We start from the raw sequence: 23,885 nt of genomic DNA, 5'->3' as shown, positions 1-23,885 counted from the left end.
GTCGAGCCCAATTATTGTTAATTAAACCTTTCATCGTAAAAAGGTCGCTATCAAGCGAGCCGATGAATCAGCGTTGCACCACTTACCGACCGTACGTACTAAGTTTTCTACTAACTCATCTATAATCAGTGAGCCAAGTCGCAACAGTTGGGTTAAACATGTAGCTGGTGAATTCACATTAATGATAATAAAGAGGGTCGATAAGGAAAGCCAACGCTTCTAAGCCCAATAATGGCTAGATAAAACAAATTTAAGACTAACGCATTAGTGGTAGGAAGAGTATTTTCGAAATTATACGACTTCCGTTCCCGATTAGTAATCAGCGCTTGATTGCAATTCCCCAGTCCATAGTATCAATTTGATAAGTCATAGATTTTGAAATAGGCCACAAAGCGTTTTTTCCTCGCACGCATTACCTCTTTTTAGACTAAAATGTAGGGGTTTTGGTAATTACAGCAAATAGTCAACCGAGAACATCGCGCTTGCCGATAAGGCTACCTTTGCGACTACCTTTAACGATCTAGCAACTTGCACTACTTATCGGGAAGCCGCGCAGCAGATATGGATTAGATAAGGAAGAAGCTAATTTCCTTATCTGCTTTGTGCACGACGCTTGGATTTTTCCACAAGGCTACAAAAAGTTGGAGCCTACGCAGATAGATCTAGTCGAAAGTACAAGTACAAATACAAGAAGTTCATTTAATATCCCGGCCAGAGATTCCCACGAACTCATCCCTGATTCGGACCTTTAATAGCCTGCTCATTTCTGGGCTAAGACAGACAACCCCGCAATCTTATCTTTCGCCCATTTACGATTACGGATCTTATCAGGGGTTCTTTCTGCGGACTGTCGGTTCGTCACGTGAAAGGTGAAAAATCGCCTAGCCAAAGCGAAAATAAAAAATATGGAAATGGAAAAATCAAAATCTCGGGCGCCTAACAAGTGCGCGGCTCCAAAAAATATACTCACATGTACATAAAAAAGTGGGGAGCGGGGAGTGGGCAGACATTACATTTTCTGCTCCAAATACGCTTTTCACAATTTTCGCACACACACAAGGGAGAGACTTTTCATTTTACTTTTGCCACCCGTCCTATGCGCAATGTTTGCAAATGCATGTATGAATCTGTGCATGTGTGAGTTGGCCCAGTCAGTCATTCAGTCAAGTGAGCCACGGTTTTTGTTTATTATGTTTAAAAAGTGAAAATTGCATTTTGCCATTTTTGCGTGCTGTGTTTGTTTTCCTTTTTGTGTTTCTAATGCAGCTGAAAATTAATTCAAAATTTCATGGCGCAGTGGCCGACAGAGGGTTAAATATGTGTGCTTTCACTTGGCAGCATTTGTCCAGCGCTGTGGGAATGTGTGAATTGGCAACGTATTTGGCCAGTAATATCTGTGCAAAATGTATAGGCTATCAGGTAATTTGGCTGATCCCAAATGGGCTTGATTTTTCCACTCCATTCTGTCCACGAACCCATCTCAAAAAGGAAACTGTTTTACCCCATAGGAATTTCTCTTTTTTCTATAGAAATTTAAAGAGAACTCATTATGAACACCATCAAGTTGCTAACTATTTACATTATTTCTCATCTGCTCATTTCGTATCATTTCCATACCCATCTCGAAAATGGGAAGCTGTATCAGCCCCAATAGAGTTTTTCCCTTCTAAATTAACTTTGGGCGTTCGGCCAGGTCCTTGGAACATCAGTACCGTCCGTTTTTATGCTTGTTATCTATCCATTTCCATTCCACCTTCACATGCTGCACGTTTCAAATCATTTCCAGTCCATTTCATTCGCCAATTCCCGACATTTCATTCTATTTCGTGCAATTGAACTCATTATCATCTCGGGGAAGCGGTTGTTATATAACATTTGATACCTATCATAGCACCGAAACAGCACGATGATTCCGCCGCAAGGGGAGGGTGGATCGAAAATTCGGCGTTGAAAAATGAAAGTTTTGCGTTAATTTCAAATGTTTATTAACGCGATTATCCAGCATTAAATGTTCGTTTGAATTGCCCACGTTGTTGCTGGCGGTTGTTGGTTTTGCGGTTGGCATTTGAAATGTGTTTTCAGTGTTGTCGATTATTTGGAGAACGGCTGAAAGCGATGACATCTAATCAATTTGCGCCATCAGTCCCGTTTCCCCCGCCTTTTCCCACGGTTCGCTGCGCTTGCTTGCCGGCTGCAGTTTTAATTAAGTGTTTAATTAGTGATGAGGCTCTGAAAACGGAAGGGGTGCGGCCCGGCCATTGAAACTGCAATTGCCTTAAAAAGCGACAAATTACATTGAGTTCGGAGCGAACGCAGTTGATCCATGCGAGTTGGCGCTTCAATTTCAAGAAAACAAGCAAGGGTTGTTGAACCGTTGCAATATTATTTTAAGTAAGAACATGAACAACATGTACTAAAAAATCAAATGGCAATCTGGTCAATTTGTACTGCGGGCACAACCATGCTACATGGCGGTTTTATAAATGCGCACTAATAGAACGCTGCTAAGGCGGTGGCATCTGAGGGGTTAATTATATAATAATGAAGCAAATCATCGGGCACGGGAATCCATCAATATTACCCCTATATTACTCCCAAGTCGTTTGCTCTCCCTGAAACGCAATAAACGGAAGCACTGAATCAGCTCACTTATGCAATTTCAAGCACGCACCCCTACGCATTTTCCCTGGGGAAGGGTCTAAAAACACAGTTTTCCGGCCGGGAAATCAACGAAAAAAGCAGAATAAACGCAATCGCAGGCTGTTTATCTTTAGTCCTTCCGTCATAAGGGTCGCCGGGAACAACGGGGGAAGCGGGAAGCTCGGGGAGCCTAGTCCTGACCTTGCCTGACACCCACCCACGCACTTGTGTCCGAGGACCCGAACATTTTCAGGCATTTTTCATTTGCATTTTCAATAATAATTCGTTGGCCATGACTTTGCAAGGGGTCTGGGGCTGGGTTTTCTTTTTTGTGCGCCCCCCATTGCCAAACATTTATTTATTATGGCCTTCGCAATCGTTTACGGCAGAGGCAGCCAAAGCAAAGAAATTATTCAATAGTGCAAAATTTCAGCGTGAGAAGTTTGTAGGCGTTGGCTGGTGGGCGTGACCATCCAAATGGTAAAGGGAATTGTTATAAATTGTCTTGAAGAAGGTTTGAGGAGGCTTTCATACCAGGCAGATACTCTGCTGCTTGCTGTCGCATTTTCTTCTTGGGATTTGTTGCTGGCAAAAGGAAAGCAGGACGAGTATCTTTGAGATATTGTATTTTGTCGTCCAGGACGTACAAGCGATTCGCTTGGAATGATATAGATATGCATATCCGCAAAAAGGGTGGCAAGAACAAAGGCGTTTCCCGACTCCCAATGCAAATGTTATGGCAAAGGCTCTAACTGGTGGCTGGGTATTTGCCGTCGGGTTACTTGTAGGTCCATAGTTTTTCCCCGCCCGATTGGGGTCACATTAGAACGGTTCCAACGGGCTTTCCACGAGTGGGCGGGAAGCCAGTCAGTCAGCTTCAGGTTTTCACTGCAAGTTTAGGGAGCCCACGACGAGAACCAGTTCGAAAAACGGAAACCCAACCTGATGGATGCCAATACTCCCAGTGGGAAAACCCGTTTTTCCGGGGGCGTGGCGCAAACAAATGACCAACGCAAGCCAACATTTCCAAGGCGATTTATCACGGCCAGAATTCGGAATTCCGAATCCCAGTCCCCCCAAATCTTGTATCACAAATCAGGCAAATCTGCCGGAAGTCTCAACCTATTAAATCCCAAATACCAAACCCCAAACCCCGAGTCCCGAGTCCCGAGTCCCAGCTGACTTCAGTCCGACAATCGCGTTGACAAAAGTGTCCAAATGCAAATTATTCATAAGCAGAGCAAATAAACAGCTTGGTTTTGCACGACAAAAAACCGAAATTATTGTTTGTAGCGTGGCTGCACATCAAAAAATAATACCTGATGTATCCACAAAATGAAGCAAAGGCGGAATCTAAGCCTGGATCCCCTTCGATTTAGGGCTGTTTTCATCAGAGTCTTGACATAATGTGTGCTTTTACCAATCTAGCCACATTTTTTGTCCGTGCAGAATTGGGCTCCAATGTCCCCCGTTGACCATAGCTAAACCCTAAGCCAAAGACCGAAAACGAAAACCAAAGCCAAAACCCGGAGACCCAACCGCAGCAGACAGACCAATCTGAATCCGAGTCTGAACCTGAATCTGAATCCGAGTCCCAATCCCTCCACTTGACGCCTGCGGTTTAACCGCTCACCCCTTTCCCCGCCGATAAGCTGCTTAACTGTTTGTGCTGCACAAATATGTTGGGGCGGCGGATTGAGAGGGGGCGGGGCGGCGATTTCATGGCGCAGGGGAGCAAACGCAGGTGGAAACGCCAGAAGTGGCAGAAACGGGAGTGTCAGGGGACCACTAGGAGTTTTTTATGCAGACAGTTTACAAATAATGGGATTTCAAGTACAAACACCGCACATGGATATGGAGCATGAGTATTTTTCAGTGGCTGTAGATCAGAGGTCGGCCCCTAGCACTATGAAAGTTTGTCTAATGAACTCAGGAAAGCTCAAAATATGTTTCAGCCTGCCCCGGATAAATTCCAGTAAAGTGCCATAATACTTTCAATTCATTTTCGGTATTTCCACAAAACTACCCATCGAATCGAAGATCGTTTTTCCAAACTTGCTCTCCCCTTCCTGGCTGGCCGCCAAGTGGAAATTACAACCTCCAACGAAAATTGCATTTGCGGGCAGCCTTTGCCTTCGCCGCGAACTATCTCAATTTTCCCCCGTTGTCCCGTTCAAAACGTAAAGGTGGGAGGGCCTGCCACTTTTGACATTTCTCGCCGGGGCTTTTAACGATGTAAGCTCCCCTCTGGGGGAGTTCTCCGAACTCAAAAACCAAAACCGAAAAAACTGAGCGCCGAAACTTGGACCGGCCTCAAAAACATGCACCCAAAAATGAGGAGAGGGATCGGGAGTGCCATTGTGGTCTGGTTGGGCAATAAATCTACCGTCTTTGTCTTGCGGCAGCGGGGCAAAGGAGCCAAGGATTCAACGGGGGTCACAGTGGGGGAAAATGGAAAAACTGCGCCTGTTGCGGTCGCAGTTTTCTGTTTACGGTTTGCTTTTGGCCAAAATTCGAACTGACAACCGGCTGCCTCCAATTGTGACTGCAAATTAAACGTTTTCGGGGATTGGCAGCTGCGGGAAAACCCGCCAATGCTCCACGCCACTGTTATTTGCATTGAAAAGTAAAAGTTTCTCAATATTGTTCGCTCCTTTATGACGGCAAACCTATACAGCTATCTATCATGGCGGAGCTCTCGAGATGAAGATGGAAATGGGAATGAACATGAAAATGAAGTTGCCTTGTGCAACTTTCCCCCTTCTAGCCCCGAAAACCGAAAGAAAAAATACAAAATGCGATATGCGATATTGCGGGCAGATAAACGAAGCGAAAAGAAGCGAAATGAAACGAAGTCATCGCTTTCGTGCCTGAAAATTAGAGCCCGAGCTTGAGATGGATTTCCACATATAGGCAAAAGTAGATGAAATAGATTTTATACACCCGAGCGTCGCATAAATTATGGCACATAAGCAAGAGTGCCCAGATTAAGTGGGTCGGCTGCAAGATACCCATTGCACGACTTAGTTATCTGCGATAAGAATTATATGGAAAAACAACATGGCAGTTTATTAGCAGCCACCAAGGAAAAGATAGCGCCCCATCTCTAAGTAAAAATGAACCTGCTGAATGGTTGTTAACATTTCCATACATTCGGCAGGGGAGATGGGTTTATGGGTCGCCGACCATTGGCCCCGGGCCACATGCATATGTGTGGCAATTAAGTCGGGGCAAAAAGCAAATAACAGCGAACTTAGGCCGCACTCCTAACTTGGCGCATAACAACAACCCAGTGCGATCATGTATGTTCGGCCAGATTTGCACATATCGGTTGGTTGACTCGGGTCAGGGCTGTCTAATTGAGCAATTGTCCACGTCTTGGCCCAACTGGAAACCAACTGAAAAGCGACTGGAGACGTGGCATGCAAATTGGCGGGCGTCATGCGAGTTGCACAGCCACGGCTTAATAGGATCGATCTCGAAGAGACGTCATCCCAGTTGCCAATGGCTTTCCGCTGCACTTGAGATCACCTCGTTGATCTGGCTGACCGCTGGCCGACTTCGATCGGTAGGCGGTGGGAGAAGATCGATCTGGAGACATTCATTTGGAATCCCTAACCTTCCACCTCCTCTACTTACGGCTGCATTCGAGACGGTTGCGTAAGTCTACGAGCCACTATGACACGGCGACTTTGTCGATCGGTGGATGGGATCGGCTGCCACTGGGAACCTCCGCTGAAAAGCCGCTGGGATCCACCGGCAGCTTCACCCCGTTTTTTTGCCGCGTGGGGGAGATACGAAAATCGTGAAACTTTATAACCGTCCATCGATGCCAATGCGATTTTCACTCGTAGCAAAATGCGGCGAGCCGACGACCTACATGGGTGCGGTATTCGAGGGTCCGAAAATAAAGACGGGTCTCTCTATGTCTCCTTCGAAGAAGCTACAATCGAGCCGAAAGAGACGGGCACATAGAGCGCCTCCAACGGTCGCGCCTCAATGCACACAGACCGTGCCCCTCCGCATCCTCGCCATTTGTTGCAGTGTGTTCAGTCTACCACGGTCCCCATCGCTGCCTCAATTTAGCTCCGCGCTTTGTCAATATAGTCTGGCGATACTCTTTTTGCAGTAAGGGATTTCAACAACCATCCGACTAGAAAGATCAATTGGTAGTCACCGTTTTCGTCGATATTTACAGAGTCAAATTTTGCTACCATCGAAAACGGCAATTTAAATTGTATTTTTTGAATATTATGATATATTGAATATATATGATATATTATAAGGTGGTAAGCAAACTGTTAAGACTAGGTAGAGTAGTTGATTATTCTCTTGCAACTTAATGTCTATAAATCTTTAGTTCGAAAACCATAGAGTATTTCAAATGAGCAGCTACAAATCCACAGCGGGCCCTCTTCTTTTTGTTGCACCCACTTCCTTTCAGGCTGCATCTACTCCCCAGGGGAAACTGGGACCGAGGAGAGGAGGCATTTTTCAGGCGATGACAAATTTTCAGCCGAAAACAAAGCAGCAAGCCCGAGAGCAAAAAGTAAAGGCAAAATAAGGCGGCGAAACATCAGCTTCATCGGCATATCGTCATCGTCATCGACGGGGGCGAAAGTATGCGCAATAATCGAAAAACGTCGACGAGCTTAGTGGGGGGAAATTCGGAAAACTGAGGGGACAGCCTCGCGCTCTCTGCCTGGGAAATTGAAAGCCACCATGGAAAAGGGAGCAAAAAAGAAAATATTTTGAATATTTCCACGTGCATTTGCATAAGCGGGGGCGGGGCGAACAGCCGGCGGTGGACTTTTAAGCGTTGACAAGCCCTGGGCCCTTGCACTTCAATCTAAAGCCCGAGCTGAAGCCGTAGTCCAAAATGCAGAGCTGCAGAGCGGCAGAGCTGCAGCCACAGCAGCAAAAAGCTTTTTGGCAATTTGCCCTCTGTTCGCCTTTTTTCGTCAAGTGGAAAGGCGGCCAGGCCCGCCCCACCTTCTGCAAGGCAGACAGCTTTAAAAGGTGCAGTCTCGCCCCGAAAACCAGAAAATGGGAAAAGGAACAGTCGAAGGCGGAAAGTATTCAACTGAAGAACGGGGAGACAGCGCTAGATGAAAGCATTTTAGCAATTATTAAAAACAGCACCCATCCTAGTCTAGTCGGGGAATTAAATAAATACTTACAAATATTTTCGCCTCCTTTCAGCCCCAGCTCCAAACACCGCAAATGTGCCACAATTCCAGTTGCAACATCTCCTCAACTCCGTCCCCGCTCCAGTTCCACGACCGCAAAACCCACTGCAGCCCTGCCAGAACCAAATGGAAGGGAACCCGAAAGATGCCGACACTTGGGTCAGCACTCTCCAACCCCTTCTAGCCCCTCCTCCCCCGTTGCAGCCCCACACCGCAGGCCAGCTCGTTTTTCTCCTGCTGCTTCAGTTCAGTTTCAGTTACCGGTTGTCCGACGTGCGGGACTCGGAGGAGATGATGCTCAAACAAGCCTGCCCCGAGTGCCAAAGTAAACCAAACCGGAGAAACGGGAAGCGACTGCAGAAGACGGCAGAAGGCGGCGGAAGACGGCAGAAGGCGGCGGAAGACAGCAGAAGACGGCAGAAGACGGCAGTCCAGAAGACTCTCTTCGCGTTCGGGGTAGATCTGCTGGCGATCTCGTGTGCAAGCCCAGGCTGGGGGTGCTTGTAATGGCAGTGCTAGATGGGGTGAACGATGCCAATTAGATACTAGGTGGGTGAATGGGGAATCTTTGGGTGTGTCCCCGAAGCGGGGCACGATGCTCGCCCATTGGGGGCCCGCTCCTGCGGTGTTGCAGGGTATCATAGCTGCCTCAGGTCCTGGCATTTTTTCTCCTGCTGATGATGTGCTGGCCCGTATGGCAACGTGGCTAGAAATGTGGCATGTGGCTGGAGCCCCTTGTTTATGTGTCCTCCATATGTGTGCATGGGGCCACAGTTGCCAGCTCCTCAATTGGCCACCACACCAGCGCACTGTGTGCGAGTGTGTGCTGTGTTAGCTGTGCTAGCTGTGTTAGCTTGTGGCACTTGTACGCTGAAATGTCTGCGCGTGTGGCACGCACGAGAAGATTTCTTTCTGGCTCCATTTCGGGACTATCGCATGACCCTGAAATGCAATCACAATCGCCGCTCCGAGTGCTCTCCTTCTGTCTGGGGTTTCTCCCATGAGCGTTTAGATTAATCGCTCCATCTGGCCAAATTTAAAGTGGACTTTGGACCTTAAATGCTGATACTCTACCAATAAACACAGGACTTATTGTCTCTTCATAATACAATTAAACAGTAAGGGCTCACAAGTGTTACAAGAGCCTACCAAGAGTAGTCCTCCCCACGACATTGTTCTACGGAGGCACTCATTAAGCACCGCTGACACACGAACTCCCCGCCACAGTGATCGTTCCCGGAGACTGTTCATCATCATTGGGGCTTCGTCTTCGCGCAGAAGAAACATGCGTTGGCCGCTGTCGGCTCTTCCCCTCCGGACTCCCCTCCCCCCTCCAGGCCCCTGTGTGGCTGTGAGTTATTCCTACAACAGCAGGAATTTGTTTAAGGCATACACATAACACCAGACCAACAACAAGAAACGGCAAAGACGTGAAACCGGTTGCCTTGCAAATTTTTTCCTCAGCATCAACTGCTCGCTTTCCTCCCGGGATCCCCTCTCCCGCCGCTGCTTTTCTGCTATTTTCAACTGTGGTGGTTTCTACTTAAATCAATCATAAATCGCACTTAATCAATATTTATGAATTGGACTGGGTTCTTCTGCTGCCAGCTCTTTCCTTTGGTTCTCGAAAGCCTATTGTATGCTTTGATTTTCGTTTTCAAATCAATCATTGCTTATGAATAGAGGAGTCTTCTAGCTCAAGCTGCATATTTTATTGCATTACTAGCGTCCCTGTTTTCCACCTATGTACGTGCATGAACGTCGGTTTCCATTCATTTAAGCACTCTGACTTCAGCGAATTTCCCGTTAGTAATCCGGTTTCTTCGGATTACAGATGCAGACACATCGATTGGCTCAAAGTTGCTTCCGCGTCGAACGCGCTTATTAGTTTGGGAGTTGCGGTCGCCACGCCCACTGGCAAGCCACAACCTCATCATCTGAGCCCTCGCAAGTCCGCTGATTGACATTGTTTTTTGTTAGAAGTGAACAGAATTCGAGAACTTGCAGAACTCGAGCTTTAAGGGATACCTATCCGAGGGGATGACACCTACTGTAATACTCCTCCTATATAACATTAATAAGATTTACTTAATCATTTAATAAACTTTGAATTCAACTAACCATCACCACTGTAGTACTCCTAAATTAATCATTTAATAAACTTTGAATTCAACCAGCCATCACAAGTCCTGCCATGAAGTGATATCAAATAATGATCATAAACTCTTAGTATATTAGAGGCCAGTCATCTGTGTGCCCCATGGGACCACCCGTTCAACTTTCCCACCCACAACAAGCGCGCGGTGACCATCATTACCATTACCATTAGCATTATCACCATTACCGCACCTCAAATCCGAGTACGAATACGACTCCGAGTCCCAGGCCATCAGAAGAATCCATTCCGAGGGTTACACGCGGTGCAATCTAAATGCCAAACAAGAAATCAAGGCAAAAACGAGCAGAATGAATAGGAGCCAGCGGAAAACCAGAGTCGAATGCAAAGAATAAACAAAAGTGGACCCCATCCCCCGTTCACGGTCCCCGGAAAACTCGCTGGTTAAACAACAATTGCAGGGCAAAAAGCATCTGAGCACACATGTGCCACCAAATTTTTCACACCTCCTCCGCGTTCTCCGCCTCGAAGTTCTCCCGCAACTCGGCCACGCCCACTCGAGACGAACACCCCCTATAATTTTCCCTCCCCACCACTGTTTCTCGCTCCCATCACCAACTCCAATTTCGACTCTGAGCACTGAACACCGCATTATTATTTTAATTACACCAAAAAAAACACTCGACAACAACCACATTTGCAAACACATTTCAACAGACCGGCTCAAGATACTAGGCACGGCATCCTCCGGAGTCTAAAGTTCTTAACTCATTTTCATTACCCGACTGGATAAATAAAATTATTTACGATACGATAAAAGGCTCCTTATCTAATCTGCAATACTGGGGTCGTGCAGGAATTTTAAATGGTGTATATTCAAACAGTCACTTCATTCACCTCTCAGGTAAAAAAACCCTTCGAGAACCTATTTCATTCAACTCTGCTGTATGCGACATATGTATGTAAATATCTGTGCATGAACACGACTTTGGAGTTTGTGGACTCGGACCCTGATGCGAAGTTGGCAAAGTGCACTTGACGACAAAAAGGGCGACACAAAAGCGCCCCCAAAAACGATGGGGTTCTCAGCAAGGAAAGGAGGGGCTTAGCGCTTGCAAGGAGCCAAATGCAACAGCAGCGGCACACGTGTTGCCCAGATGTGGCAGCAACATAGGTTGGCGAGTGGCAAACAATTACTCTGCAACTTTCTCGGTGAAAAATCCCGGGGATGTGTTTAAAGGGAAAACTTTGGCTGCGATGGGTGAATAGCTCGCGCGACTGCTGTGCTTCCTTTAAATCGTTGAAGGTCAATAACAAATGCATAACCAAACCAACAAACTCCCACAGTGCAAAACAATCGATTACAAATTTTGATAAGATCGTCTCCGGTACGATGTTTCACGAACTTCATTTGAGATCGCTTTTGTACGGCGACAGAAGCTGCAGACGTCCGAAGACATCGCTCAAGGTCTCCGAAGTGGGCTGCGGCTCCAGTTCCCATAGCCACAGATACCGATACAGATACAGATTCAGATCCATTGTCGAGTAGACGTACATGCCAACACCAAGAGACGACGAAGAAGTCTTGCCCAGCAACCGCAGAAAACCCCAAGAGATGTTACCAAGAAAGCCCAAAAGACAATTGTTGAGGGTCCGAGGTTTCGGTAGGTGGCAGCACCAGAAATAAAGCATTTTCCTGCGCTCGCTGATTTATTGTAAACTGCGCCTGTTATTATTTTCGCCCACCCTCCGCTTTTCACCGCCTTTTCCTCTTTTTCGGGTGCTTCATTTTCATGGCATTTCATTGTGTGTTTCTCTGTGCTTCACTTTTTTCTTGTCTCGCCTCAATTGTCTGGTATTGCATGGTTTTATTTCTTATTTCCCCTTCTTGGCCCCTCGCCGGCCTCTCGGATACAAATAATTTTATATTTAGCCGACGTTTCAGCCTCCTCGTTCTCAGACTTCTTCAAGAAAAGCGGCAAAAAGCAAGAAGCCCAAAAATCCGAAACGGCGAAAATTAACCAGAGGCAAGCATTTCGTGTGGCATGATGTGAGAATTGCCGGGGATCCGCTTCCATTTTATATATAGAATTGCAACAATGCGAACACGGCACCTCGAAAGGAAGGAAAACCGAGCAAAGAGCCAATGACTGCCACTACGGACGATAGTGCAAAACTGCCGATAGTTTCGATAACTCGGAAATTGTCACAAAAAAATATTGCCAGAGAGGAACCTCTACTTCCTTGATTTTTAGATCGAGATTCCAGTTCAGTTTTAGTTCGATTTGGGACCGGCAAGGCAAGGATCGGTTAGCCAACAGAACTGCCCTTAGTTTCGATAACTCACTGAGAGGGAACCTCTAAATCCTTGCCTTTCATGATGAGAAAAACTTTCAGTTTGCTTTGGGATCGCTTAGGCTAAACAATTGACACAGGAACACATGGTAAGGCAGCCTCACACATAAATACAGTGCCTTGAATTGAAACAAAAATTTAAAGTAACTCCAAATAGGTAATTAATCTCTCAACGCTAACCGCTGAGTTATGGGTGCACCTAATTGCCGAATATAAAATCTAAACACTGCTTAATCGATTGCCCACTGAATGAAACAAGGCATTCTCTAACGATCAACAATCAACGACCGAAGTAAAAGTAACCTGCGGTTAATTAGGCCTTTGTTCGTGGTAAACTGCAAAATATGAAGCCGCGACTGCGACAAATTAAGAGTTTCGCGGGTTGCCCAATTAATCAAGCAGCGAGAAGATTTACATTCAGATGCGGATTCCGATTCCCTTTCATTTCACTCAGTGGCGACGCGACTGTGATGTCATTATTTCATTAGCAGATTTGGCTAGATTCGGAAACCTTAACGAGGGGAAAGTGCAAATTGCGCGATGCCCCGGGATCTATTTACTCTCTCCGCAAATAAGAGCATTATCCACACACGCGCCCCCCGATCGACTAATTAAGCAGACAACAAAAAGAAAAATGCAGAAAACAAACTTTGATGTATTTTTGATTTGATTTGATTATTTTCCAGCCCTGCGCTCCATGCCAATTTTGGATTGATGTCTTTGTAAAGGCGAAAAAATTGCCAGCAGATTTATTGGATTTTTTCTTTGATATTCGCTGTACGCAGCAGCTGTTGTTAATGAGCTCCACTGTATTTGTGCTCCACAGTACTCCGTACTCCAAATTTCGCCCGAACATCTCGCATTTCAGATACAAAAGTTCGTGACTTTTTGTTTTTCGGGCTGCAAATGGAGGGATTCATGCCATATCCGCATAATGAATTTGCATTTTAGCTACAATTTCGCAGATCCGCGTAATTTGAGGCGATTTACTTGCAACATCGATGAAGAAAAGGGAGTGAGTGATTGGATTGGGCTTGCAAGCTCACCTAGTTCGATGGATTTGATAACTATACATGTCATTTCTTCGCTATTAATCAGCAAAACAATAAGGTTAATCATATATCGTTGGATAGCAAATCTAGCCGTAAATAGCTCATAAAAATTAAAGGAAATTCAATCAACTTCCTACAAGGTTTATGATACTATAGAAAATAACTTAGAAACCTACTAGAGCGATGCGAAAGATACAAGATATTTATGCCCCAAAGATTGCCAAAAAAAGCATGAATGAAGGCGGAAAACCCATCATGGGCAGTGCTAAATATAAAATCGATTAGAGCAATGGCTAAGCCACTAAGCAAATAGCACTCGAAAAGAGGAAAACCCATGAACAGAAGAGGGGAAGTGGGCAACGGGAGAAGGGAGAAGTTAGGGGCTATCATCATCTAAGAGGTGTTCGACCAAAGTTCTAATAAAAATACTGTTGTGAAGTGCAAAGGGGAAAACCAAGAAGATACAGGGTGAAAGGACAGTCGAAAAGCAAAACGAAACGAAGCAGAGCCAAAAAAGAAACAACTAAATTTGTGAAACCGTTATTATCATGTCGTGTTCGCCCCATCTCCCTCCCTCCCCACCGCCATCTCTATCTGCGTCTCTGTCTGTTGACCAGGTCGATTATGAAAGATACGTTTTGTATCTGTATCTGTGCTTTTGGTAGCTGTGTTTAGCTATTTGTTTGCATCAAAACCGTCGTTTTACCATTTTGTAGTTTTACACATTTTTCTTGCCCTTTCTTGTTCGGCGATTCGATTCGTTTGCATTAATCCAATTTGTTGCTGCCGCTGGCGTTTTGTTATTAGCTGGGGGTGTTTAGGTGTGCGTGTCTATGTGCGGGTGCTAATTCAATTAACGGCATTTAACGAGGTACCGCAGTGCTATCGATATTTCAACACCATTGCCTATCGAGGGAATTGCAGTTTCGAAATTATATCGAACACCGAGTTATTTCAAAACTAAACTATGACTTTGTGGTGCAAAATTAAGTGAATTTAGCGCAATAAGATTTAAAATTAGGGCTTGGCATTTATAAATTTAGGAATTACAAACAAATTTATAGTGCATAACTTCTTGTCCGTCAAGCTGGCGGCTTTAGCTTAAATTGTATTTACTTCCCCGTGAAATTAGCGCCCCGCCGCTAAGTATTAAGTGCTCCCTGGGCAGCCAAACAAAAAGAAATATAAATATGTAGGCCTAGTCGGGTCTAAAATCGCAAAACTGTAGCAAACTGGGCAGAAACGACGGCGAAGAAGAGTGCAATGCCAATCGCCTTTTTATTTGCCTCTCCCGTTTTTTTCATGGCGCCCCAAGCATATTTACATACTTATGGTACGCAAAGCGCTTAAGATATGTGTGCATGGCCCACTCATTTTCCGAGCTTTTTCACCATCTTCCTGCCTCTTTGTAGCTCATTATGTCAGCCGTTTTTATGGTCAACAGACACCTCGACTGTTGGAAATGACATTTCCACATTTTTTGCAAGCCCTCCCGCCTAAGTCGCCCACAAATGGATCAGTGGAGCAGCAGGGAAAAGTAGAAACTGAAATGAAGATGACACGAAACTATTCCAAGTTCTTCAACTTTCGATTTTACACTGCGAAGAAAGAACGGCGAAACGAGGAGCAAGTGTGAAATGCGATCAGAAGCAGAATGGAGACGACTGAGGCCGGTGAACTACATCTGTAACCCTCACAGCAGCAGCAGAGCCATATTTTCAGTTTTTAGTTGCCCAATTATTCAGTTTTATGCGATCGTTTTATATCCCTGCATACACATAACATCCAGAAGTGCTCTCCAAGAACAACAACTATTCTGCCAAGCACTTGGGAAGCGGCTGCGACTGCGCCGTCTCACTCGCACCCACGCAAACAGGAGGAAAAGAGAGTCCATTTCACTCACCTTCTGCCTTTGGCTAGTTTGCCAGTTTTCCAGAGAGAGAGCAGCTGCTGAAGTGATCCTCCTCTCTCCGGGGCTTCCAGTGCGTGTGCGCAACAGCTACGGCGAATGGAAACACTGGAAGTGGAAGCCTGTGCTGCTGCCTCTTCCTTTCTTCTCTTTTGATGCTGCTTCTCAGTTGTTGTTGTCAGTTGTTCCAGCCGGGAATCCGGTTTTTAATTTCTTTCAACTTGTTATTTCTCACTCCTCCTTTCTTATTCGCCTCTCCCCCTTCTTGTTGTTGTATTTTCCAAAGCATAAAACAGCACACTTGAACACGATAAAAAAATGGAATATTTTGGTGGTACAACAAAAACGGCACTCGAATTATTATTCCCTTCTGGAATGGGTGTTCTCGGTCGATCGGCGAGATAAGAACAGCGCACATTCACCACCGCACGCGCGTCCGAGAGAGGCGACAGCAGAGCCCGCGAGGAGAGAGATGCCTCCTGTTGTCCTGTGGCCCGCTGACTTGGAAACTCTTGCACTTTCGCGGTCAGCCGATTTCCCGGCGCTGGAAATTCGCGAGCCGTAAACCGCAGCTGCAGACGAGGGCGACGCCAACCGCGCGCGATAGAAGCCCAGCTCCTGCCTGTCGACTTCTTGCAATTACAACAGTTGTTTGCCAAACAAATGCGCGGCTCTGTGAGGTATTTCTCGTAATGCGCTCACTTCTCTCGATCCGAAAATGGACTGGGGACTTTGTCAGCAGCTCCCTGGATTCCTGAAATTTCCAACTTTTCGCGGCCGAGCTGGAAACCCAACTGTTGAGAAGCACAACGCGAGGCGAGCTGGCCGCCGACGCGTTGCGTGCAACATGTCGCCAGCGAACATCGAACCTCCGGTTCGAGCAGCGGCGAGCTCCGTCCACCCGGGTGCCAGCACAGAGCAGCACTGTTAGAAAAACCTCTGATCTTCGACGTAACTGCATCCGCAGCTGTGGGTTGTGCCATGACGAAACTCGAAACAGTACCTACGTATGTGTGGTCCCTTGCAACAGTGCGCTTCGCTTAGTGTTCACAGACATTCATCCAAATCGCTTGTAATAAACTGGACACATTTATGTAGGTCATTTTTCACAGTGCATTCTCCAAACTACCACCTTTTGGCAATCGAATTCTGTCGTGTTTTTCTACTTCGCGGCACCGGTTCGAGCCCCCTGGGCCAAAACAAAGCCGAAAGGTTGCAGGCAACGTGTTCGAGAAACCAGTGATGCTCGGCCACTGTTGGCTTGAAAAGCGCGAGTGCTGGATATTGCACTCTAAATACTCTGGGAAGCAGGTGATTTAGGCCACTTTGATCAAGTTGTTGCCATGAAACTGCAGAAGAGAACTTAGTTCGTTTAAAATGATCATAGTTGTTCACTAAGCGACATACCTTACAAATAGACGAGCATTTTACTTGGCAGAAGCTCGCCGCATAGCCAGATGTTCGATGGCCAAGGTGCCATCGCTAGTCCCTGACCCGTTCAAGCGGTTTGTTGTTGTGCGCCCTCGCGCGGGGTTCGACGCAACCTCCTACGCGTGCGCAGCGGCCGGCGCAACAGTTCGACTGCCGCTGTGCACGGGCACGTCGGATGGAACACGCTCGCTGCGGCAGAAAACCATGTTAAGTTAACATTCGGTCTTGGCCACAGCCAGTAATTGCTGGCCAACGCCAAATGAATGTCGAAAACAAATAGTTCAGTACATATGAAATGGGTATTTGTGCATATCTGTGAGGCACGACCTGAACAACAGGTGTGCGAGATGGACGGCGGACATTAATTCGTATATTCCGTTTTATTATCACAATCCAACACAAGAGTTAAACGAGTATTACTACAAGAGCGTTCAGAATAACGAACGCTGGTAATAAAACACATGTTATCTTAAACACAAAGATATTATTTAAGATCAAACAGTGAATATGTATTTACAATACCTTATTTTCTATATCTGCAAGGTATACTGGCTTCGGCTTGTATCGTTTTCCCCGTTTCTTCGCCTTTTGCACTTGACTTTGAGCCTCTACGCGTACTCGTTTCCATAAATGTTGCGTAATTAAGCGCGCAATGCATCCCAATTGGCGTTTCAATTTGAATGCGGCTGAAACGAAGCTACAACGCTATGTGCCGACCTTCGGGGGGAGGCCCCTAGCCAGCAGCCCCAGCCCCCGCCAAGGTCGAGGTCACCGGCCGAAGTCCAAAAATGGTTAGCTCAGTTTCGTTTGGCGCTTTGCGTTCTTTACTTTATATTGGTTTGACCTGCTCTTCACTTTAGACACTTCGGTGTGTGAAGTTCGTGAAGTGTGTTTTCGGGTGTCATCTAGGCAAAGAGCACAATTTGTATTTCTGGGGTCTCGCGAATATGTCTGTACATCTACTGTTTTGCCAAAACCCTCTGAAACTTACTACTACCCATCACACAACGTCGAAGACCCAAGGATCCTTTGGCTTCCTTGTGTTAATTCTGGCCCTTTCTTTGTCGTCATGCTACACTCACCTCAGATATTAAGGAAAAGAAACACGGTTTCAAATATTACAAGGTTGTGTAGATAGATACACATAACCCGAAACAGAAAAGTCAGCAAGTCCAAGTAAAAACGTCAAGAACATCCCCACAAAGGAATAAAACAAAACTCTATAGTCGAGTGCCTCGACTATCAGATACCCGTTACTCAGCTTGAGGGAGAAAAATAAAAATGGAGGTACATAAGCAGCAAAGAGGTATTCTAAAGCGCCACCTACCGGCTATTTTGGTATATGTTAGTGGGCGGCAGACAGTTTTCAGCGTTTTAGCCGTTCGACCATTCTCGTACGGTTTTCAAGAACTCACGCCTTAATTTGTAAAATCCTTCTTCAGAACTTAAACCGATTTGGAAAATATTATGTACACTTTTCACCTATGCTAGTGACCACTGTGCGCGTAGCAAATCATGTTAATCACTCAACGAGTGCCGAAACGCCAAGCAAGTGCAGCGAGGCGTGGCAGGGGCGTTGGGAAAAGGGGCTAGAGAAAAGCGGCGGAGGGGGAGAGGAAAAGCACCGGCCACTGTCTGGATTTCCCCCGTCGAAGCGAGAAAACTAAAGGGGCAGAAGAAAGCGAGTGTTCATTGTTTGGACTTTTGCTTTCGGCGCCTAGGAAAAAGGGAAAGCCACCCCTTAGAATTGGTTCTCCGTTTTTGGCAAGGTGCAAATTTGGGGAGATCATTAATCTGCCAATTACCTTTATGACGCTGGCTGCGGCTCTCCCTCTCAATGCTGCCTGCGAATTCTTATCTGCACTTTGCAAGCCTTTCATTGACAGTTATAATTACTTTAATGATGATTTCAGCCTCAGTTGACTTGCGGTGGGAAATGAGGGGAAATGAGAGGAAAATCGCGTGGAAATTCGAGGGATCGGAAGGGGTTTGGGTGCGTTGCCTTTGCCTTTGTTTGTGAGCGCTTAAAATGCAATTATGCATTTCAGGACGAGAAGTGGCAGCAGGACTTTCGCTGGCTGGTCGAAAATAAATTTAATTGCAATGCGTTGGCAAATCGAATTAAGCAGTGGAAAAAGAACAACAAGTGAGCACCCAAAACAAAAAACCAAAAAAGGAGAAAAACAAAAGCGACGTTTCAGAAACACCAAGCTTCTCCCCTGCGGCCGCGCCATCCAATTGAATATATTAATGCAAATTAACCCATTAATGTCTGCCAATTTCAGGCAGCGGGGACTTAATCCGAAAAGAGGTGGAAGAAACAAACTGACAATTATCCCAAGGGAATGTGCGCTGAGGAAATTAAAGCTGTCCCGGATGCAGCATACAGTTGTATTCCATTTCAGAAAGCTCATTTAAGTGCGGCACATTGAATTTCAGGGATTAGTGACGGCTAAACCCGCGGTTTTTCTTCTATTTTTCCGGGACATAATCCGCTTCCATACAGCTCAGTAATTGGCCTTGCAAATTGAGTTATTTATTATTTAATCCAGTTCGTAGGATGCATCCCTACGTGGACTGCACAGCCCTGGTAAGCAGGGAACGGCAGTCGAAAGTTAACGCCTTTCTCCACCAAAACCCTTGGCCACATGCCTACAATTATTCAATTAGAAAATCACCGCCCACTGGCGCCACCCACAACTTTCGGCCAAGAAAATCCAGAGGCGAGTGTGGCGGGGGAGACACGAGTGGGTGTGGCTGACAACAATGTTGGCAGCTGCATGGAAACTTGGAAAACTTTTTAAGTGACTTCTAATAGCGAATTATGATGCAGCCGGCGGAGGGGGTGGGACAAGGGATAAGGGGCCCGAGGAAAGTGGGGGCTGGAAGGAGGACGGTTTTCAATGCGCTGTGGGCGGTGAAAAGGGGCGGGAAAATAAAGGAGCTGCGGCGAAAAGTTCACGCTTAAAACTTGACAACGATAACTTCATTGAGGAGTGCAAAAAGCGGGGTGGTGGCAAGTGAGGCAAAGGCTGGGCAAAGGCAGGGTAAAGCGGGGATATGGCAGCGCCACACATGCCTAAGCGGCAAAGGGCGCGGAGGGGATGGATATGCACTTGCCTAAGACCGGAAGTGAGAGAGAAATTTTAACAAAGTTAGTTAGTTTCTTCCTTCCTTCCTGACATCCTTCCGGCTCCTCTTGGTTCCGAGATACACTTAAGGAAACCCCACTCAATATAGATAACTACATCGAGCAAGAAATTCGGGAGATTATTATATTTTATCTGTTGCTTTCAAGTAAAATCTTGTCAGATATTATCTGATCTGTTTACTAATTACCTTGCTAATCATGGCCTCCAATTTTGGAAAACCGATCAGTTCCACTTAAACTCCTTTTCTAGTGCACAAGTTTCGATGCGTGGATGTGCGGTCTTATATGATGACACAGTGCACTCTGACGTTGTCATCATCATCAGTGAAGGCATGTCGCCGTCGCCTGCAACCCCTTCTTACGCCCCCGACCCTTTCCTGGCCCCTCCTTCGCAGACCCCAAAAAGTTGCTCGTTTTAATGAATTATGCGTACATTGATAATAATTTCCTGGTTAGCTTCTGCCTCGACTGCCGTGCTCTGGCTGCCTTCGCCAAGAAGTTATGGCTTTTTCGGCAACATAACCTGAAGAGCAACTAGGTCCGCCCACCTGAAAACCTGGGGCGGAGCTGCGTGTTGCTGTCTGCACTAATATAAAAGTTTCGCGCACTTTTAATAAGGCTGCGTTTATGACGAGAGCGCCAGAAACAACAAGAATGAAAAACTGCAAGGATGGGGCGAGGAGTGGGCGGAAAATTCAGTGGGCGGTGGGTGGTATTTTGCGTTTCTTGCATCAACTGCATATGACGACAAGTGTCAAAAAGTCGACAGCAGCGAGAAAAACTTTTTTGGGGCGAAATAAAAAGAGCACGAAAGCTAAAAGGAATCCGAAAGTGGGTAAAACTGCGAGCAAAGCGAAATTAAGGCTTGGCTGCAAATTAAGACAGTGGGAAGTTTATGGAAAGCTGGCCGTAATATAGAGCACAGCATATTTCTTTAGTTGAATTTACAGTGATAAACTGACCATGACTTTGACTAGTTCACTCATCCATAAGTTAAATAATTTGAAAAATGTAAGTAACACATCCTCCTGGGGAAAGTGCTCCCCCTGTTCCTGCCGCCTCTGCGCCTCTGCCGCTCCTGCACTCCTGCCCTGGCAGCCATTGCGCTTCTAATTGAGTTGTTTGCTCTGGTTGTTGCATTTAATCGCATTAAACTTGCCTCAAAGGCCACCGGACGTCGGTGGACAGAGGTCCCTGTACAGTGGAGCCTGCTGCCTGTGGACGGATGTGGTTGACACACACGGAATGCCAATGCCACTTAAAGCCGAGCCCGAAGTGGAGTCAGTCAATGGTATTTTAATAGAGCCTAATGGGCATTTTAATTGCTGGGCAAGGCCGCAAAGTGGGTGGCGCAAGGTGGAGGGATGGGGGTGGCTGCAGAGGGGGGTGGCAATAAAAGTGACACGTTGGAGGAGAGAGTGAGACAGTGAGCCAGGGGCGCAGAGTGAGACAGGGAAGGAGCAAAGACGGGAAGCTAGCTTTATCTTCATGAATATCGCGACACTTTATGAAGGCCCCCGAAACGACATCGGCGATAAAAACAGTGAAACGTGTCCAGCGGAAAAAGGAGAAAATGGTGCGGGCGTGTCACGTATCCGACAGATACGACACAACGGCAGTCAGACAGATAGAGATACACACATAACGTACGCAGCCACATGACTGGGCTCCATTCAGCTCTCATCTTGTGCTTCCATTCGTAGATCCGAGTCTCATTTTGGTAATCTGGGTCGAATGCCTTTCTCTGTCCCATCTTATCCCCCCGCTTTGTCACCTCTTTTGTCCGATCTTCTGTTCTCGTTCTCGAGCGCGCGTTTCTCCTCCGCTCAATCTTAATTGATTGGATTGGGTGACCGCGAGGCGATTAGTAAAAGTTTGACACACTTAACACGCGGTGATTGATGGCTCTGTCCGTGGTAATGCTTGCTAAGAGTCTATATACGGACGTATTCCGGTCCCCTAGCTAAGGCTGGGTTTTATGTTCGAAAAGTGCGCCTAATGTATGGCCGTGGGTCCTGCCTTGGCTCTGCGATCCGTCCTTCAGCCCCGCCCCCTTTTGTTATACAACTTAATAGCCAACAGTGGCTGCAGTTGGGATGTCATCATCGTCACCTTTAACTGCAACTGCAACTGCAAGCGAAAAGCAGCAGAGGCAACGCAAGCTGCCCCATGATCAGCGGCCACTATTGCCCAACAACTGAAGGCAGGGGCGTCGAAAAGGAGAAGCGAAGCAGTTGAGACCTCTTTTAAATTCTACAAGGACAATTTTCGAACCTCCTAGCTATACATTATACAAAAAGAGGCACAAATCTGAGAATACGCGATTTGTATTTTTTAATTTTACAATTTATATGATGAATACGGCTTAAAGAACCAACAAAAGAATATCTATTTGAAAAATATTGGCGTAGACTGACGAAATGAAAAGCCAAGTATCAATTCCTTCTAAGCATCCGATTTCTTGACAGCTGTCCCTACAATTTTCTAAGCACCCGCGTAGATCCCCTGTCGTTTTTCGGTGGCCACCTCTGGCACTCGAAACTGGCACTTCAAAAAAGCACCACCTTACGGTAGCCATCGGTAGCAAAGTGGCGAGTGGCAAGTATGGGTTAAATAAGTGGGACTCCGAAGTCGAGGCTGCGGCGCTGAAGATGATAATGAGGATCCCAGAGTCGAAAGGTGGTTTCGACGGTGACGCAACCTGTTTCCTGATTTCGCCACTGCCTCCGAATTCCCGTCTTCTAACAATGATTTTCGCTTAATTATAGATATTCGCTGTTCAGTGACAAGAAGATTTGTCTTTTTTGCCCTTTTCCCATGATTACATATGCCATTGGCTTCTGCTCAACTCCGAAAGGAAAATGACAAAACCTTCTGGGGGAGGAACAGCGTGCAACTTTGGAGTTCACTTTTGTCGTGGAGTGTTAATGGGAAATTGAAAACCCATTTGCTGATTAATTTCTCTCAAAAAAAGGAAAAAATATAACCCAAAACCAAAACGAAGCAGTAGCACAAGAAAAACATTTACGTAAATGAACTTTTCCTTCTGTTTGAATGCTGCTGCTACTGCTGCTGTTGTTGTTGCGCGCTGCAAAAGTTTTCCATTTTCCGTTTTCAGTTTTCAACCGAGTTCGTTGTTTGTTTGCTGTTTGTCGCTTCGCTTTTGTCGCTTTGCTTGACAAAAAAAGTTAGTAAAATGTTTTTGCATTCGTTCGCTAGTTTTCTAGTTTTATTTATGCCCTCCATTCATCCTGTCACCTCTCTTCCACGGCAAGGACCAGAGCTTACGGCTCTTAAAGCCGCGATGGGATTAGAGGAATTATCGAGGAAGCGCCGAACTGATCCGTCCTGGAAAAGTGGATTTGTTGGAGCCGTTCCCAAACTTACAGCTTATGCCCTATGGCTTATTTCTTTCGTTTTAGGACCAGAGGATCATTTATTTCCTTCATCAGTGGTGATTCAAAACCTAGGTGTTTCAACAGGCAAGCTTTGAAGAAGGTTTTTATTTTTGTTTATTATTCAAATTAAATAATGGTATTTGTATTTTACTTTTAATTTGGGAATATAACTACAGGGCATTTAAAAACTGACAGAAGAACTCGTGGCAACCCTTTGCTCCTCGCTCTGGTGACACAAAACTTTTCTGTCTGCCTAATCAACCGTCGAAATCGGTGGAGGGCCTCCCTATCCATCCTGCCTCTAGAATATGCATTATTCAAGAGGACCTGCAGTTGGAACGGGGATTCCGAATCCGGATTCAGGAGGCAGCTTGCAGGAACGCACGATTCCCACGGATTGGTCTGCCTGTCCGTCAAGCTGTCCGTTTGTCCGTTTGTCCGCCAATCTGTCCGGTTGTCTCTATGTCCCTCTGTCTTCGGCTCTACTTCACTGGGCTTTGCTGCGCCTTGCACCTTCTGTGACAGCGATGTCTCTAAAAACTTGGATTTGTTTTTACCCAAATGTGGAATGTGGAGAAGCAAAGAAGTAAAAAAGAAAGGAATATAGCAACAAATTCGGGAACTTGTACTGTGAATCGTTCGCA

At 46.1% G+C, this 23,885-nt stretch overlaps 1 protein-coding gene across 3 annotated transcripts in view; it reads right to left on the bottom strand.

Moving 5' to 3' along the window:
* Positions 1-16,059, bottom strand: part of LOC108024185 (uncharacterized) — a 68,615-nt gene extending 52,556 nt beyond the window's left edge. For all 3 annotated transcript variants that reach the window (XM_017094024.3, XM_044093679.2, XM_017094025.3), the window contains exon 1: positions 15,256-16,059. The gene's annotated coding sequence lies outside the window, so the exon portion shown is untranslated. The remainder of the gene's footprint in view (positions 1-15,255) is intronic.
* Between the last annotated feature and the right edge of the window lie 7,826 nt (positions 16,060-23,885).

Source organism: Drosophila biarmipes, chromosome X, assembly GCF_025231255.1.
Source record: "Drosophila biarmipes strain raj3 chromosome X, RU_DBia_V1.1, whole genome shotgun sequence".
NCBI lineage: Eukaryota > Metazoa > Arthropoda > Insecta > Diptera > Drosophilidae > Drosophila > Drosophila biarmipes.
The sequence above is the reverse complement of the archived record's forward strand: the minus strand, read 5'-3'. Positions and strand labels throughout refer to the sequence as shown.